The 19,695-nt window shown below is 38.2% G+C and overlaps 1 protein-coding gene across 6 annotated transcripts in view; it reads left to right on the top strand.

Moving 5' to 3' along the window:
• wasf1 (WASP family member 1) overlaps positions 1-19,695 on the top strand; it is an 89,733-nt gene that overhangs the window by 2,639 nt on the left and 67,399 nt on the right. Inside the window, exon 1 of one of the 6 annotated variants that reach the window (XM_053687251.1) lies at positions 7,739-7,840. The exons of the other annotated variants lie outside the window; for them this stretch is intronic. The gene's annotated coding sequence lies outside the window, so the exon portion shown is untranslated. Of the gene's footprint in view, positions 1-7,738; positions 7,841-19,695 lie in introns of those variants that run through there. 6 annotated transcript variants of the gene reach the window in all.

The raw sequence follows: 19,695 nt of genomic DNA, 5'->3' as shown, positions 1-19,695 counted from the left end.
AGAATCCAATAAATAAGCACAATAAATATTCATTTTAATTATGAACATTTTAATAGGCCTTTAAAAATACACGGCAAATGGCGAATTTTTCATTGTTTCTTGAAACCTCATAATAATTCCACACTGGTGATGACATGACTGCAGCGCTAAAGTTTAACGCCAGCATGTGTTTTACATCCTCACATGTTTTACGTCATCAAATTGTGATCGGTTCGTGAGATCGGCCAAATTTAGAGACTACCAATCGAATCATAGAATGTGATTATCGGGCGATACCGATTGGCGGAGCATCCATAACACATCAAGAATGCTAATCTTTGGCCAGGATTTGAGATCAGTCATCTTATAACGCACAGCTGATTTAGAACCACTGCAACCAAAGACAGCCGACGACAAAGTTCTGGCAGTGTTTGAATACTTTGATTAAAATCTCTGTGTGTGAGCGCTGCTACGACACGCATCTCAAATCCACCAGTAGGAGGATGGTGTAGGATTACACAGAACTCACAGCACAGCTACAAATACGGTAGTGGTAATTGTGAAATGTAAACAAAACATATGGGATTTGTGGGGTTTGTTGAATTATGCCTGCAGAGAAAGTCTATAATGTAAAAAGAGATGGAGGATGAATTACAGCTTCCAGGTGTGTAGCTAATTAAGTACTCTGTTCATCGAGTTTATTTACTATTATGACAACATGAAGCTATACATGCTTACCAGTCGAAGAGCTACAAACCTGTGCTGCCTCTGCTGCCTCCACTGTCTGTTATACAATTTTACTGGGATCATCTTGTACAATGTGACAAGAGGAAGGAAATTGGGAGGAAAATGGAGAACCTGAAGGAAACCCATGCAGACCTGGTTAGAAAATGCACAGAAATAAAGCGGAGACAGTAACACAAGCTCAGGATTGAACCAGGGATCTTAGAGCTCTAAAGGTGTCAACACTACCCACTGTGCCTGTGTAAAATATACTGTATGTGTGAACTGGATCTAAAAATATATGTAGTATCCTAGAAAAAGCCTTTGTTGACCTGTTCATAATGTAATATAGGTCTGAAAACTACAGGGTATCCCAAAAGACTTCATACGTAGGGGGAAATTAACACTTTTTAGTGAAATGTCTTCCAAAATATTTCATACATGGTGTGTGTGTGTGTATATATATATATATATATATATGTGTGTGTGTGTGTGTGTAATGTAATGTAATGTAATGTAATGTAATGTAATATATAATCTCTATCTCATGACTAGATCTGGAAGCTGTGGTAAAGATTGCGATGGACTTTAATAGGAAACATGGCAAGCACATCACACACAACTATGTTGAAAAACTTATTAATAAATTCAAAAAGACTGGAAGTGTTGCGAACCATCTGAGAAGTGGACCATGAACATCCACTGACAAAGGCACAACCGACATGGTGCTGGCAAATATAGTCCCTTGTGTATGGAGACTTTTGGGGAAACCCTGACCTGTGTTAATTAATGTTCCCATTAATGTGTATCACTATCAAGTTTTTAAACTCTGGGTACCCCAAAAGTGAAAAGGGAGCAAATTACATGTAAAGATTTCATCGGCGTCGTATTGACAGCCGGAATCTGTTTACATACTGAATTGATTAGGATTATTTATGTCTGTTTCACTACAGCACATACAGTGGCTATAAATGGAATTGATCAGAGGCTGACATTTACTGTTTGAGGCACACTGCACACTTCACTAGAAATGTTTTAAACGGTTAAAAGGTTTTATTTGACTTTTAAAGTGGCTAATCGATTGTTAAATTGGGATAAAAACCCAATTTTGCCCACTAATCAGAATTCTGGTATTCAAGCAGCCAATAAAACCCACAACAAATGGTTTCCACCAGAATTGGGTTTATGTGCATGTGAATTTGTTCTAATACTTCAGCCAACATCAGCTTGAATACTAATACTCAGATCCATCTGTGCATCCCTTCACAGAACCCTGGTGGTGATGGTGATTTGCACAAGGAATGCGAACTTTTCCAAATATTTCTCATGCCGTGAACGGATTTTATTGTGAGAAAGCCAGCTGTGGTAGTCAATTAGTATCGATGCCCTTGGCCCTGCTGCCGCTGTTGCATTTCTTGGTTATTAGATGTGGCATTCGGAATATCACATGACACCCAAGACAAGTTTGGAGTGATGTGAGAGAGAGAGAGCCAGAGAGAGCGATAGATAGATAGATAGATAGATAGATGCTGGATGCACACACAACATACAAAGCATACATCCCTACTGGGATACATATGCATATAATTTAGAAATCTCAATCAAGTAAAGTTTTGTATGCGATATTTTATCGTGACACGTAAGGATCAATAAAGCCATGGCGTGTGTATGAATATGTGAACATACGCTTTACAGAACTTAAGCTTATAGAGTCCGTCGGATTTCCCTTCAGCAGTTTCTGCTGATGAAGCACAAAGTTTGCATTCCTTGGCTCTCTGTTGATCTAAGCCTACAAATTCACGCTCAGTGACTTTCTTGTGGAGGTTGTTTGATGGTTTATCAACCTTTCCCTTGTTTTTCTGATTAAACATCCCCACGACTGAAACAGTGACTGTATTAAGAAAGAAGGGTTGATGAAAGGAAATACAGATACAGGAAAAGCCAGGACAGAGACGGAAAAGAAAGAAACGGTGATTCAGAAACAATGAAAATGTCCCGTGGTGGTTAAGCGTGTCTGAAGTTTTCTGTGTGTCCCAGCTGTTGGGATGCTTCACACACAGGGTGCTTTGTTCTGTACTGATACACCAGAGGCTCCACAAAGCTGCTTGTGTGCTGCAGGAACTCTGTGGTCACTCCGTGTGTGTGTGTGTGTGTGTGTGTGTGTGTGTGTGTGTGTGTGTGTGTCGCTGCCAGTGTAGCTGAGAGATGAGTTCACTGGCAGTGGCTTTGAAAGCTTTACTGGCTGTGAACCTGTTCACATATTGAAATACCTCTAACTTGTTGAAGTCTCTGGGTGAATCATCTGCCCTGATGTTTGAATCACTGCACACAGTTAAGCTATTAATATGCATCTTTACAGTATATGCTGGAATATTACAAGCTGACTAAACACACAGGCTCTGATGTATTAAGATCCCAAATAGCGAGTGATAATTTGCATATGCATTGATGTACATTGAGTTAGTGGGCATGTTTTGTGTGAATGACGTCACATGCAAAATGGGGCAGGGGTATAGTTTGGGGAAACAATGCTGAAATGTTGTGTGCTAATGTGTGTGCGAAAGAATTATATTGCTCTAAGGCATAATTTAGATTTAAATGTTCTCATAATTACGAGATATAATTTTGTCAACTAGACAAAGCAGGCTTCTGCAAATTTAATACACGCATTCTGGTTGTATTCATTTATGCTCCAAAAATCATACCCAGGATTAATAGATCACATTGTGATTTTGTGTTTTACACTTTTACATAGTAATTCCATAAATAGCATATTCATTCATTAATATTGAAAAGGTACCTACTGTTTTGATGTTCAGCTTGTTGGTTTTTTTGGTCATTATCAAGTTTGTCAATGTCAAGGTCAATTTTTAAGTAGTAGTGTGTGTTCTTGTTTTTTCAGGAACCTATAGCCCTTTCCACTAAAGGAGCCAGGGTTGATTTATGTACACACTTGAACTCCTTAAACGCTCTTTGGATGGTAATGGTAAAATGGTAAATGGTCTGCACTTATATAGCGCCTTTTTTTAACCTCAGCTGTTCTACAAAGCGCTTTACACTGTTTCTCATTCACCCATTCATGGTGGACATTTCCAGATTTATAAGTACTTGTAACCTGTTCAGAACGGGAACTCTTCTGTTGCTAGGTTGTACATAAAACTATTTAAGGGTTCCCTCAAAAGAACAGGACAAAGACCATAAACCCTTTATGGTGCTGGATGGAAGTTTTTTATGTGACCATAGTTAAAAACTTTCAGTTCCTGCTTTCAGAGAAGGTACTTTTCTAGACCAAAAATACAAAGACTAGCCATAACATTAAAACCACTTGCATAATATTGTCTAAGTCCCTCTTGTGTCACCACCGAGGCATGGACTCCACAAGATATCTGAAGGTGTGCTGTGGTATCTGGCACCAAGACAGATCCTTTATGTCCTGTAAGTTGCGAGGTGGGGCCTTCATGTATCGGACTTGTTTGTCCAGCACATCCCACAAATGCTCGATTGGGTAAAACTCTAGGGAATCTGAAGGCCGAGTCAACACCTTGAACTCTTTGTCATGTTCCTCAAACCATTCCTGAACAATTTCTTCAGTGTGGCAGTGCGCATTATCCTGCTGAAAGAGGCCACTGTCGTTAGGGAATAGTGTTGCCATTGTTCACTACAGTAGAATAGAACCAGTAACCACTCAGGCCTGTAACTGTAAAGGTGCACTTAAAGTAGCTTTTTATAAACTTCACATTGACAGAACAAACAAATGATACTTCCGTGGTGGTGACCATGTTCTTTCCCCCACTTCGAATGCCCCGTGATGAGAGATGACGTTATTACAACTTGCAAATTACCACCTACAAGGCACCATGAATGCAGCATTATACCACAGTGCGGAAAGTGATTAAATTTCTATAACAGCTCAGCTCGGACAGAAATTCTGTCTGCAAGGCAAATCGCAAGCTTATGTTAATACGCTCATTCTAATACATTATCATTTCTATGGTAACACCTTACACAGGGATTTGGTATGACGGATACATAAACGGATTAAAAAAACATGTGGCTGTAGATATGGTAAGGTTTTTTTTATTTAGTATTTTTGGAAGGAGTTTCGGGTGTCAGTACTGTAACCGAGATAACTACCTCTGTGTGCTGAAATGTTGTATCTATCACACGATATAGTTTGCGCCTCTATGTCACTTCAAACTAAATGGTTTTTTAGCATCTCAAGCTGGAGTTTATGAATCCTGCTGTTTTTCCCCCAAATGGACAAGGGTAAGTGCTGAACGTGTAAATGGATGTAGGTGCATGTGTGCATTTAGAGAAAACAACTGTTCCGACTCTGCCTGATATCACAATGAGCAATGAGGTCAATGATGTGATCAGGAGTGAGGAAGAAACACATCCCTGTAATAGATACTAGGCTATTTATTTCACTTTTAACCTACATATTCTGAGCACTACATAAATTATTAAACTGATAACCTAATCAAATTCTTTTAAAGCTGGTGCAATACAAAAGACAAATTGATTTGAAGGTACAAAACCTCCTTCATCTTGACTACTAGCAGTGTAGGCAATATTTACAATCACAGATGCATAAAAACTCCTTTACATGGTTAGAGATGCTTTTGATGTTACTCATACTCTGGGTGACAATAAGAGATGGGTAAGAATCACCTTTCAGTTTCATATTTGCAAAAACCAAAATGAGTGGGTTTTTTTTAAAGTGCTTTTAATGATCATTAGATGAAGTGAGCCAAGCACAACGATTCGTGTAAGAAAAGAAATAAATCTTTTTAGTATTGCATCACTTTTAGTAAAAATACACAAATTTTTAGCCCAAATAGAATGCAATATAATAGCATTATATATGCTATAAGTGTCCCAGAGTATTGCAACATTTTACATTTACATTTATTCATTTAGCAGACGCTTTTATCCAAAACGACTTACAAATGAGGAAATGCAAGCAAAGTGAGATATCAAGCAGAGAACAATACCAGTAGTGCTACTATACACAATTTGTAATTGAGTTCTAGAAAAGCAAAGTGCACAGAGACGAGGTGTAAGAGTAAGTTTAATTAATTTTTTAATTTATTTTTTTGGTGGGGGTTGGCATTTTAGGGGTTAGTTAAGTGCTCATGGAAGAGGTGGGTCTTTAGCTGTTTTTTGAAAATAGTGACAGATTCTGCGGTCTGGATTGAGGTTGGAAGTTAATTCCACCAATAATGTTAGGACCTCTCAAATACCAGGGTGTTCTGCCTGACCAGAAACTATAAATACTCTAATATACTGGGAATATTAGGGCTGCGCAATTCTATTCCAAATCTGTACAGATGAAGATTGAAAAAATATCACCTGGTCTTTTCCAGTCTTCAATGTTTCAAGTATGGGAGAACCTGCACCCAGTGTAGCTTCAGATTCCTGCGCCCCAATGGGACCCAATGTGGTCTTCTGCTGTTGTAACCCATCTGCCTCAAAGTTTGGCATGCTGTGTAATTTGAGATGCTTTTCGGCTCACCATGCTTGTAAAGAGTGGTTAAATAGTGTTTACCATAGCCTTCCTGTCAGCTTGAAACTGTGGCCATTCCATGCACAGAACTGCCACTCACTGGATGTTTTTTTTTGTCTTTCGCATCATTCTCTATTGAGATTTGTGTGTGAAAATTCCATATCAACATTTTCTAAAATACTCAAACCAGCCCATCTAGCACCAACAACCATGCAACGGTCAAACTCACTGAGATCACATTTTTCCCCTATTCTGATTTTTTAGTGAACATTAACTGAAGCTCTTGATATTGATTTTATGCATCGCGTTGCTGCCAAATGATTGGCTTATTGGATAATTGCATGAATGAGCAGGTGTACAGGTGTTCCTATATTTGATTCCTATTAGCTTTGCTGTATGTACTTAATAATATGCTTTAAGCAGTTCTTACAGGATTTTAATGTTTTTTTGTGATTGTTGTGGCCAAAAATTTTTGCTACACCTTTTTTCTGTGCTTTTAAATTGGCGAAATTGCAATTTCACAAAATTGGTTTGCATGGTCTTTCGCACTGATGTTTGTTGGTAAATGAGGCCTTTTTGCTGTACTCATGTTCAATGCACGTGAATCTAAGGTGGCTTTGGTTGAATGCAAGTTGTGATGATGTCTTGGCCCAAATCTGCAGGACATTTGCGGTAATTTTGAAAAATTGCAAGCACCTGCGAATATTGTGGAGTTTCCTTGATTTCTGCAATTGCAAAATTGATGGACTTTTTAAGATGTAGAACTAGTAAGTAGTAAGCTGGAATCTTAAAAGGTCAAAAACAATATACCTAGTTTAAAATCTATATGATCTTCTTTATTAAATTCTGGTGTCCCTTGTTACATATATCCCTTTTATTGTTACTATGAGTTTTTGTTTCACATCCATTATATTTTCAGGCAGAAAACACTTACGTTATGTTACTGTTACGTTTCATGTTTCCCTCATAGTTACTCCTGCTCTCATTCACTCACTCAAGCCTGTAATGGACATTCAGTGCTCATTCATTCTCAGCCCTGCTCGTTTGCGTTTTATCCTCGTTCGTGTTCGCTCTCTCTTTTACAGACGTCAGTAGAAGTTAATTGAGTGTTCTAAAACCCTGCATCTCGATGTGACTTATTAAAAGCCAAGGTGCCTGCAGGCTCTTTCTGCAGTCACGCAGAGAGCTAGTCGACTCATTCAGTCGCTCTGTTTACCCGACACCCCCACACCAAGCCTGATCTTGCTAAAGTGACCTGATCCTGCTAAAGTGACTGTCTTTTGCAACAGAACGTACACTGTTCCAATGCCCACTACTGCCATATCTAGCCTTAGTAATGAAATGTTTCTGCTGAAATCCTGTACTATGTAGCAGGCGGTTGTGCATAAAAGTAAGGAGAGAGGGAAGCTCACAGGCTTTATCAACTGACTGCCACCAGAAATTGTTTAGCAATGCAAATCGAGGTCCGTGGTAATAAGGCACGGCTTATTCCGAAGGCGGAAATATGTTCTCTCTACCAGATTCGTCAGGAGAACAAACCGCCATGCCCTTTTGGACACCATGGGATTGTTTTGCATCTCAAGATCTTCTGCATAGCTTGAAATCACCTCTTTTTCTAACAGCATGTATGAAGTAAGTGAATTCTGCAGGTAAATTGCTGCAATTTAGTCATGATGAGTGATTACAGATTAAAAAATAAATAAATCAGCATAACAAAATCCATAAAAATAACAACCACATAAAACATGTTTGGGTACGTATATGGAAATGTCTTCTTTCATTAACACCTTCTGAACCTAAGATAAATCAACTTGTTTTTCACTCGGATGATTGAATTATTTGTTTTGCAGTCAGCTACAGTAGTTAAGTTGCAGTGTTTTATATTTGACTAGGTAGTACTTCAATCTTCTTTTTTTCATTTCATCTAGTCAGCTAGTTGAGTCCCCTTGATTTGCAGTCAGCTAGTTGAGTCCCCTTGATTTGCAGTCAGCTAGTTGAGTCCCCTTGATTTGCTGTCAGCTAGTTGAGTCCCCTTGATTTGCAGTCAGCTAGTTAAGTCCCCTTGATTTGCTGTCAGCTAGTTAAGTCCCCTTGATTTGCAGTCAGCTAGTTCTTGGATAGTTGAGTTCCACTGTTTGTCAATGTCGTTGAAGCTGTGCTCAAATGTTATGGTCAGCTAGTCGAGTCCCCTTTGTTTTGTGGTCAGGACTTTGTTTTGTGGATATTTTGACTCTGTGTGGGATTTTTGCCCAGAGGTGAACATGGTGTCCACTTACACTTTCAGGGTTGGTGCGAGATTCCTTTGTATACAAAGCTGAACAGATGGTGACTAGACGCACAACTTTTCTTCAGATCAATAGCTGTAACTGCAGACATGTTCCAGCATCAGCAGGATCTGCTTCTTATTGTTCATTTTAACCCACTTCACTTTGTTACGAGACTCAACATCTGCAAACAATACACGCAGTAGCAACAGCAGTTGGTGCAAAGCGATATGGTTTTGAATATTCAAATGATCCTGCATGCCTTTGCAACGACATATAGATGGAAGCCTTTAATGTTGAGCTAACATCAGGTTTGAGATTTTTCTCATGGAATTTGGGTAGAAAGGCTTGTTTACATATGAGCATAAAGTGGCTGCTAGTCACTTTTTTCCCATGGCATGCAAAGTGTCATAGCTGGGGGCACAAAAATAGGTTGCTTTTCTTCTACACGCTGCTTTAAACTTCACTCAGCTCTGCTCTCATAATCCGTGAGACCAAACTGGTAATGATTGATGTGTGCCAGATGATAAGGAGGTTGGGTGTTTTTGCATCTCTCCAGTCTCTCCTGTTCAATTACTGTAGTAGAGGAAGCAAATATTCTCCTCTCCATAATATCTGTACATGTATAGAAGTGGAATGCTTAATAATAAATGATCCTCTATCATTTCAGTGTGCAGAGCTACCTATGTGCTGACTCGAATAGGGGAATATTTGAGAAAAAGGAATGGGTTTTTAATTTTGCTGTGCAACTTGGAGTTGGTTTTGATTTGCATGGACCTGCTTTGCATCTGAAACAGAAAGTTAAAAACACACAGCGAGAGTTTCTACAGAGCTGTACATGGACCCTTTTCTAGCAATAAACAAGCTGTCTGTGTTTTCTGGAGTGAGTAATTCATTCAACGCAAACTTTTGCTGTAGTGTAATTATAAGTGATTATTGATCACAATGGGGCTTAACATATAGCGCTACAAGTGAAAGAAGAGCAGTTTTAATGAAGAAATGGAGAAATCAATAAAGAATCAAGATGCAATGAAACGGTCCAGAGAGTACGTGCAGTCATAATCGATTAAGAGTTTTACAGCAGAAACTCTGTATATAGGTTTTTGCAAAAGGGGTGGGAGGAAGAAGAGTGAACATGAAGAGAATTTTTAGATGAGCGGATGAGTAAATTACAGGAGTGGAGGAGGTTGCTTCCAGGATTTTAAAGGATTTTATTTTTATAGTTCATTTTCGAACTGAGGGAAGGTGGTGAGAGAGAAAGAGAGAGAGGGAGTGGAAAAGAGAGGGGGAAGATGGAGGAGGCATCTCTTTATTTGGAGAGAAATAGCTTGGGGATGAAAGGCTCTGAAGAGTCTATAACAGATGCATTTTTTTTGTGTTGTGGCGTTTATGGCAGTCAGCTATTCTGAGAAATTGTAGGAGTTGATGATCTAATTTGAGGTGCCTGTATACACTCTGATAAGAAAAGATGCCGTTACTCGTCTTAATGGGGTAATCCTCAGGGGTGCAGTTTAGTACCTTTTTTCATTTAATGATTGTTTTTAAGAGGATGAGTTAGTCTATCTGGTAGCACTTTTAACAGGTACAAAATTGTCCACTGAAATAAAACATGACTTCATTCCACCAAAGCAGAAAAAATCTATAAAAATCTCTATAACTATAAAATCTGCAATAAAGATGTATAAATTTGCAGATATAATTTACTTTTCACTGTTCTTGGGGTCATACCACATGGCACCCATATGTAGCAACAATAAAAAATTAATATAAAAAAAGATAAACCCTTTGAACAAGTACGCTTATTTATTTATTTATTTATTTATTTATTTATAAATTCATTAATTTGTTCTATATTTATATTATTATCATGGAATAAAAAAATCTGTGAACTCTCTCTCTCTCTCTCTCTCTCTCTCTCTCTCTCTCTCTCTCTTTCTCCAATAACTGCATATCAGTGTCTCCTTGTTCCTAGCTCTAAAATGAGGTTTTGGAATTCGCAACGGAGGCTTGAGCTGGGATGCGTAATAAAGTTCCACACACCAGAGCGTTTTAAGGACAAAAACCTAACAAATATCTTGAAGTAAAACACCTCAACAATGTCTTGATGTGTGGTAACGGTGGTATAAGCGGAATAATTGACTCCAGTACATTGAATTATTAGAAAATAATGCACACTCCACTTCGCGTCGTGGCCGCATTACCACCTAAGGGTGTGTTATTTTCTAATAATTCAATGGCCTGTCATCAGTATTCCTTATATATAAAACAGATACTATATATATTGTCTTCTCCTGCTTAAAAAATTTTTAAGGCAAAAAACGAGTTGACCAGTAAGAGTCTGCGTCATGTTATCATCCATTACCACTAAACAATGCCACCTTTAATCAGTAATACATGAGCTGTGTAATTATACATACATGTGGCAAGTTTAGTCTACTCTTCCGTGAGTCTCTTTGAGATCAAAGCTTATCTTATCCCTTACTATTTACATATTTTGTTTCCTCCTCCTATTTTGCATGTGACATGATTTTCATCAGGGTGCACAGCCATGTAGGTCAGCGAAGGTTAAACTGTCACCTCTCTCACACTCAGGCACCAAAGATGGTTGCACAGATGCCCTAGCTGAGCTGCAGTGGCAGGATTGTTACATAAACAGTTTTCACAGATGACCCCTGGGCTACTTGTGTGGCTCATCATAGGACTAGAGTCATCTAGGCATGACAGCTGCTGCGGAGAAGCTCTCAAGGTTGAAGATTCACAACTGCATTGTTAGGTTCCTGTCCACTAAACACGTCTTGATGAGTAGTCTTACTGTAGACAACAAGCTCACGTCATAACAAGTTTGGCATGCTTTGAAGGACAAATTGTACCAGGCTCCACATGTTAGTGATTACAGAAATAATGAACGGACCTGCATTGCTGGAACTGGAAGAGTCCACCGGCAGGATGGAGGAAAGCCTTTCTAGGTGAAATACGCCAATAGAAGAATAATTGGGGTGAATCCAGCTACAAGCAAAGACTGTCAGATCAATAGAAATGTAATGGCAGTGGAAGGATAATAGGGCTGCCATCTTGACCAAGTATTTGTGAAGGAATAAAGAACAGTAACAGAGCGTCCAAGGCCTGTGGCTTATGTGAGTCCAATCGATACAAGGTAATAGCTAGGATGCTGCTACAGGTATTAAAACCATCACATAGCACAGCGCAGAAGCCTCTTGGGCAGTCACAAATAAAAAGGCCAGTCAAGAAAAGAACATTAAGTCAGGACCATGCAAGAGAGAGAGAGGGAGAGAAAAGAGAGAGAGCGAGAGAGAGAGAGAGAGAGAGAGATGCACAAGGCTCTTCACTGTGACCACTAATATTAATGACCCTCTCATGAGGCATGCCAGATGCTTTGTGTGAACTCCTTTGTGATTCCCTTTCAATTTGATTTTATGTGGATATGGTTCAGATCATTTAGAGGAATGAACTAGAGAATATGTAACAGGAAGCAGAAAACAGGACACGATGACTAACAGGAGAAGGTGATTTATATTATATCATGAGTCAGCAAATAGCAGACTCGTGTCTCAGGCTACTGATGTGTAGATGTTGTTTTGATGTCCAGGCTTCATCTTAGACATCCACCACTGGCTCTTGTAATGTCTGATATTTTATACACTTGGCTGGCCACAAGCTTCAGACTCGTGTCTGAATCGGCTGTTCGCACTTCCATGTTCAGCTTTCTGTACGGTTTCCAGCAGGAAAATAAACCTTTGAACAGCACAATGCAATGAGATGAGCTTTTTAGAGCAAGATCTGAAATAAAAAAATATATAAAAATTACCACTGTAAAAACAAACAAACAAACAAACAAACAAACAAAAACCTGGCAGCTGTGGGTGCCAGAAATGTACCGGAAATAATACAGCAGAAATGGTTTTAAAGAAAACTGTAAAAAAAATAATAAATAAATAAAAAATTCTCAATTTTATAAATAAAATCAAGTAGCGGTTTCTGGAAACATACTGTAAAAAAAATAATTGTTGGTAATTGTTTCTTTTTAACAGTATAGCGTCATATATCACAATTATAAGGCTGTTCGATTTACATGTAAATTTAATGTAAAATGCATGTTAATGTAAAATGCATTTTATCAGTGTTCTTGTTTTTACATGAACTGCATTTAACTCTTAATTAAAGGCTAATTTCATGTTTTCTAATTTATATTCACCGTTAAAACCACAGGGAGACTTTCTTTATTTATTTATTTATTTATTTATTTATTTATTTATTTACAGTGGCAGCATTTTTAACCGTTTGGTCAAATTGAATCTTAGGAGCCCAAAGCGAATAATGTGCATGTGAGGTGTGTCGCTTTCTATCTTTTTTTTTTTCTTCTGGTCAACAGAGAACAGGCGCATTGGAAACACCGGATATGATAAGCACTGCTGCCTCCAATACACTCCCATGTTAATCTGTGTGACAGCTTTTGCATATATAAAGCGTAATTTTGAGCCATGTGAATTCTGTTTCTGCCATTTGCCCCACATGAATTTTATTTCCTCTAATGTGTATGTTGTATTGTGCAGTTTAGGCCCATCGTATAAATATCATGTGAGCTACATTTTGCAGATTTGTGAAATTCACTGGATTAACAAACCAATACTATATCTATCTATCTATCTATCTATCTATATATATATATATATATATATATATATATATATATATATATATATATATATATATATATATATATATATATATATATATATATATATATATATATGTATATGTATATATACATATATATATATATATATATATATATATGTATATGTATATATATATATATATATATATATATATATGTATATGTATATGTATATATACATATATATATATATATATATATATATATGTATATATATATATATATATGTATATGTATATATATATATATATATATATATATATATATATATATATATATATATATATATATATATATATATATATATGTATATGTATATATACAGTATCTCACAAAAGTGAGTACACCCCTAACATTTTTGTAAATATTTGATTATATTCATGTGACAACACTGAAGAAATGACACTTTGCTACAATGTAAAGTAGTGAGTGTACAGCTTGTATAACAATGTAAATTTGCTGCTCCCTCAAAATAACTCAAAACACAGCCATTAATGTCTAAACCAAAATAGAAAATAATGGTGGCCACACAAAATATTGACACTTTGGGCCCAATTTGGACATTTTCACTTAGGGGTGTACTCACTTTTGTTGCTAGCGGTTTAGACATTAATGGTTGTGTGTTGAGTTATTTTGAGGGGACAGCAAATTTACACTGTTATACAAGCTGTACACTCACTACTTTACATTGCAGCAAAATGTCATTTCTTCAGTGTTGTCACATGAAAAGATATAATCAAATATTTACAAAAATGTGAGGGGTGTACTCACTTTTGTGAGACACTGTATATAAAATCATATATAGTGGTAATGCAAGTTTATATTAATATGATGGTCGGTCCAGGTAATTTCACTATATAGTATAGTGCAGGAAAGTACAGAAATTAATATTACATTCCACAGACAAGTGGCAAGTTGCACCTGGGGTAAAATGAAAAGAATTGCCTAGATGTTAAAAAACGCATATTACGAAAGTAATACAATGTCTCATTTTGCCATATCTTTATGCTTCCATAGTAACTAATAATAATTCATATGAAGCCCGACTGCGGACACGAACACACACACATGCATTGTTGGCTTTAGGTGGTTAATATGATTCTCTGGGGCTAATAGTTATGCCCCCAGAGAATAAAGAAACTCCATGTTAGGAGAGCAACAAAATGGCACAGATAAGGAGAACAAGAAGGGAAAAAGAGTAGAAAAAACAGGTAATCCCCCAAGGAAAAATAATGTATCCTCTTGTCATTTTTCACATCAGCCAACCGGAGCCAATTTGCATAAATCTCTAACCAGAGGAAGACGTTTAAAAAGACAAATTGTCTCTAATACGTCTTCTAGTATAAGCAACCATGATGATAGCTGATCAGACTTATTCCTCCCCAGAAGACGTTGTACTGATCATTTTAGTTTAGCCCTATGCTAGGACAGCAAGACTCAGAATGATCGAAGATCTAATGAAAAGGCTCATTAAGAAAACCTCATTGTCTGGGCGGTTTTGATTAGTGGCGAGTTTGCTCAGTGTAGCACCCTGCTTCCTTGCTTTGTCCCAAATCACTTCTGGAGATTTGGCCACAAAATCGGTGCCCTTATCTTTTTTTTGTGTGTAATTGGAGAATAAGTGGCAATCCATGCTTATTATAGAGTCAATCTTGTGTGGGCTGGCCAAGTCCTGTCGCAGTAGATATGTCCTCCTCTGGGGGATGATGTGTTTTCTCTGTTAGCGGTGTGCTCATTAATCAGAATGAGAACTCCCCAAGCTTGTGATTACTGAAGAAACCATCAAGTGTGGGATGGTGTGAATACATAGGTGAGCTGTTATAAGGTAGGTGGCCAATTGCTTTATTATTCTCTCGGATGTCACTGCAGGTGAATTCAGGCAAACAGCCGACAAAGACAACATGGTTTTTTACCCACCTGTAACACATTTCAACACCTCTACTAGATGTCACCGGATATATTTCCAGTCTTCAGTTGTGCAGTTTCGGTGATTGTGTGCCCACTGTAACCTCAGATTCCTGTTCTTGCTTAGTGCCTTGCACCTACAGGGTTGAGGCTTCGAATCCCACCTCTGCTCTGTGTGCATGTTCTCCCCGTGCTTCAGGGGTTTCCTCCGGGTACTCTAGTTTCCTCCCCCAGTCCAATGACATGTGCTGTAGTAGTCTGATTGGCATCTCCAAATTGTCCATAATGTGTGAATGCGTGTGTAAATGTGTGTGCAGTTGCACCCTGCGATGGGTTGCCACTCCATCCAGGGTATCCCCTACCTTGTGCCCCGAGTTCCCTGGGATAGGCTCCAGGATCCCTCACGAGCCTCTGTAGGATAAACGGTGCAGAAAATGGATGGATAGATGTAAAATTTTGCTCAGGTTTATTCAGGCTACCAAATTACATATCTAATGGTCATCTCGACAGAACAGTTCAAACCTAAACCACATGGTATAAAATATAGAGGCACCACTATTATTGTGGTGCACTGCAAAAAAAAAAACATAGCTTAGCAAGTAAAAATATCTGGAATATCAACAAATTCAGATAATATTTCTTTAATAGATAGTTTATAAACTAAGATTATTAAGCCTACTTTTAGAAGGCTTATTCTGCTGGCTGATCAAGTTAAGTGTTTATTTCTAGAAAGCCGTGAAATTATCTGCCAACAGATTAAGACCATTTTAAGCTTGAAATCAGTAATAGGTTTAACAGTTTTAGATTTGGTGTATAATAATATCATAATGAGAAATCTTAGCTAACTTTTCTTAGATTTTTTTTCACTTGCTGAGATATAATTTTTGCAGTGTGTGACCTCGTATAATCTCAAGACTGGTTCATGTTGAAGAGCCATTAAAGCACGTGGCCACAATAGATGATTTGACCTCAGGCTTTGCATAAAGCTGTATTTTTAAAGACAAAGCATTGTTTGTCTATGCAGAATGAACTCCCGCTTCCCCCTTCTTTTTTTCAGACAGCTATGATTCACTGGTCTGTGTGGGCTTTTCTAAAACGGAGTGCTGTGTGTTTGTTTGTGCTTTTGAAAGACACACAGTCGTGCGTTTCAATTGAACCGTTCTCAATCACACAGTTCAGTGTTGCCGCCCTCCTCTTGCCCCAGCAGGCTGACTGGCGCACTGTGCCTCTGGAACTGCTACTGGCATCGAGCACCACGGTGGGCTCTAAGAGTCTCTGGCGCCTGCCAGCTTTGTGTGTCCAGAATTGGCCCATTCACAGCACATCCAAAATGGCAGCCAGGCCTTTTGAAAGGGCACAGTTGGGTTTAATGAGCAAGTTATGCAGCTGGTTCTCTGTGGGCTGCTTCGACCATGCTGGGGTGATAAACTGGCACCTGCTTTCTTTATGCATGCTACGAATAATCTGGTGTGTTATCAGGCTATGCATTTACATAGCTTATTTTAGTATTAGTACAACTTTGTATAGCTGGAGACTCATCCAGTGGTAACGTAGTAACTATTATCATCTTTGCTGCGTCTGGTACTGAATAGTATTAGACATATAGTTTGCACAGACGATTTACACATTTTATGTGTTGCATTTTAATATCAAGAAAGATTTTGTACACGATGAAAAGAAAATCACATTTTGAAATGTGCCTTTTTTGTGGCCAAAAGTTTGTTATAAAATGATTAATTTGATTAAAATATTACATGATTCTAGTCTTGGCTCTCAGTTGTTTCATTGAAATCAAACAGGACAATGAGACAAAACACACACAGTTCACTCTGACAGGTGAATACTTATTATATATATTATATATTATCTCATGGGTACACACACTCACACACAATTACATTCATTAATGGTTAATTACATCAATTACATGTATTACACTGTCTCGCTGATATCGAGTCCTGTGCGTGCTTGTGTGTGTATGTGCGTGCGTGCGTGTGTGGTGGGTATATATTGAGAGAATACATTTATTTTTATTTTACTAGTTTCGTATGTCTAAACAAATAGGACAACAGCATTCCTTGCCTAGTGATGGAGCAAGTGTGTGTGTGTGTGCATGCGTGCACGCATTTGCTCGTGTGTGTATCATTGACCAGACTTGTATGCATTTGCATGTTCACACTGTGGGCGTCTCATTGACCAGATCCTTATCTTCATCTTTTGTGTGTGTGTGTGTGTGTGTGTGTGTGTGTGTGTGTGTGTGTGTGTGTGTGTGTGTATTAGCTTGTGTAACACAGCAGTAGGAGTAGATCTTCCATAATGAACTGTTCTTTCAGCTGAATAACTGCAGAGTATTTGTCATAGGACATTGTATATTATATATGTCAAATGTGATGTCTTTACAGCACTGAAGCTGCATTTGGGCTGCTTTTGTCACATCTGTTTACTTTCTCTGTGCCATGATTACATGATCCCATAAAACCTCCAGCTGTTTATTGTTCATCGACAACTGACAGGAAAACATAGTCTGGAATTTGACATAATTTGCTTTTCATATTATGCCAGCGATGCTCTGCTGTGTCTTAAAGCTGGTCTAAATATCTTGTGTGTGTAGAGATTCTTTTTGCAACAAACTGCATGTTTGAGGACGGTGGAAAGGTCCACAGTGAAAAACTTGTGCTCGTTAGTGACTCAGTATTCTCAGTTTTATGGGATGGAGTGCAGTTCTCTCATGGAAAAAGTAAAGAGGCAGCAATACATGAACATGCGCTCATAGGATGAGAATCTGGGATGGATGGATAAAAATGGACAGAAGGATAGATGGATGGATGCATGGATGGACATGTATGGACAGATGGATGGATGGATGGATAAGAATATACAGAAGGATAGATGGATGGATGCATGGATGGACAGGTATGGACAGACGGTTGGATGGATGGATGGATGGATAAGAATATACAGAAGGATGGTTGGATGGATGCATGGATGGACAGGTATGGACAGAAGGATGGATGGATGAGAGAGGAATTGATGGCTATATCACTGGACAGATGATGGATGGCTGGATCATCAGGGGACAGTTTGATAGATGGAGGAATGAGTTTATATATCAGTGGACATTTGAATGGATGAATAGATGGATATATACACTCATGGTCACCTTTATTAGGAAAACCTGTTAACCTGCACATTCATGCAGTTATCAGCCGATCATGTGGCAGCAGCGTAATGCATAAAATCATGCAGATATAGCTAAAGAGCTTCAGTTACTCAAACCAGCCCATCTGGCACCAGCAACCATCCCACTGTTAAAGTCACTGAGATCACATTTTTCCCCATTCTGATATTTGATTATGTGAGAAACTGTTGATCTCCTGGGATTTTCACACACAACAGACTCTAGAGTTTATACAGAATTGTGCAAAAAAACAAAAACACTGAGTGAGCGACAGTTCTGTGGGTGGAAACGCCTTGTTGATAAGTGAGGTCAGAGGAAAATGGACAGATTAGTTCGAGCTGCCAGGAAGGATATAGTAACTCAAAATCACTCTTTACAACCATGGTGAGCAGAAAAGCATCTCAGTATGCACAGAACATTGAACCTTGAGGTGTATGGGCTACAACAGCAGAAGACCACATTGGGTTCCACTCCTGTCAGCCAAGAACAAGACTCTGCGGTCATCATGGGTACAGACTCACTGAAACTGGACAGTTGAAGATTAGGGAGGGGGGGGCACCTGGTCTTTTTCCAGTCTTTAGTTGTCCAGTTTCAGTGGGTCTGTGCACATGATATCCTTGCATTCTTGTTCTGGTAAATGAACAGATGTATGGATGGATGGATGGAGGGATGGATATATTGATGGATGAGTGGATGGAAAGTCAAATGGATGGATATATCAGTGGAAAGATGGATGGATCGGTTCAACAAAACAGACTTCATATTAAAACCATAATGAACTTTCCTTTACTTTCACACCATCCGTTGTTACCCAGATGACGACGTGTTCCCTCCTGAGTCTGTTTCCTCTCAAGGTTTCTTCCTCATATCATCTTGGGGAGTTTTTCTTTGCCACCATCGCCAACGGCTTGCACATTAGGGATAAATTCACACACTTAAAATCTGTATCCTGTGTTTATATGTTTCTGTAAAGCTGCTTTGAGACAATGTCCATTTTTAAAAGCACTATACAAATAAAATTTAATTCAATTGAATGACTGGACTGGACTGGACTGACTGGATGGATGGATGGATGGATGGATAGATGGATATATCAGTGGAAAAATGGATGACTCGAGGGATGGATGGATGGGTGGCCAGATGAATGGATGAATATATCAATGGACATATTTATTAATTCAAATGATAAAATAATATAGAAATAGAAATGTATAAACATCTGCTTTGACCTTTTAGATATTCTTATAATCTTTTTTTTCTTTTAACAATTTTAGGTTGAAAAGACATTTACTTGTAAACATTAGCCTTGTACCTCAAGTGCAAAACCAAAAAAGCAGATTTGTACAGTGAATGTGTTGACTGATCAATAATTGTGTGAATTAGATTTTTTTGTTTGTTTTTTTGTCTGAACTGCTATATAAACCTGTTCTACATTGCAGTATTC

This window comes from Ictalurus punctatus, chromosome 2 (assembly GCF_001660625.3).
Source record: "Ictalurus punctatus breed USDA103 chromosome 2, Coco_2.0, whole genome shotgun sequence".
NCBI classification, from domain to species: Eukaryota; Metazoa; Chordata; class Actinopteri; order Siluriformes; family Ictaluridae; genus Ictalurus; species Ictalurus punctatus.
This window is presented reverse-complemented; position numbering and strand designations above follow the sequence as displayed.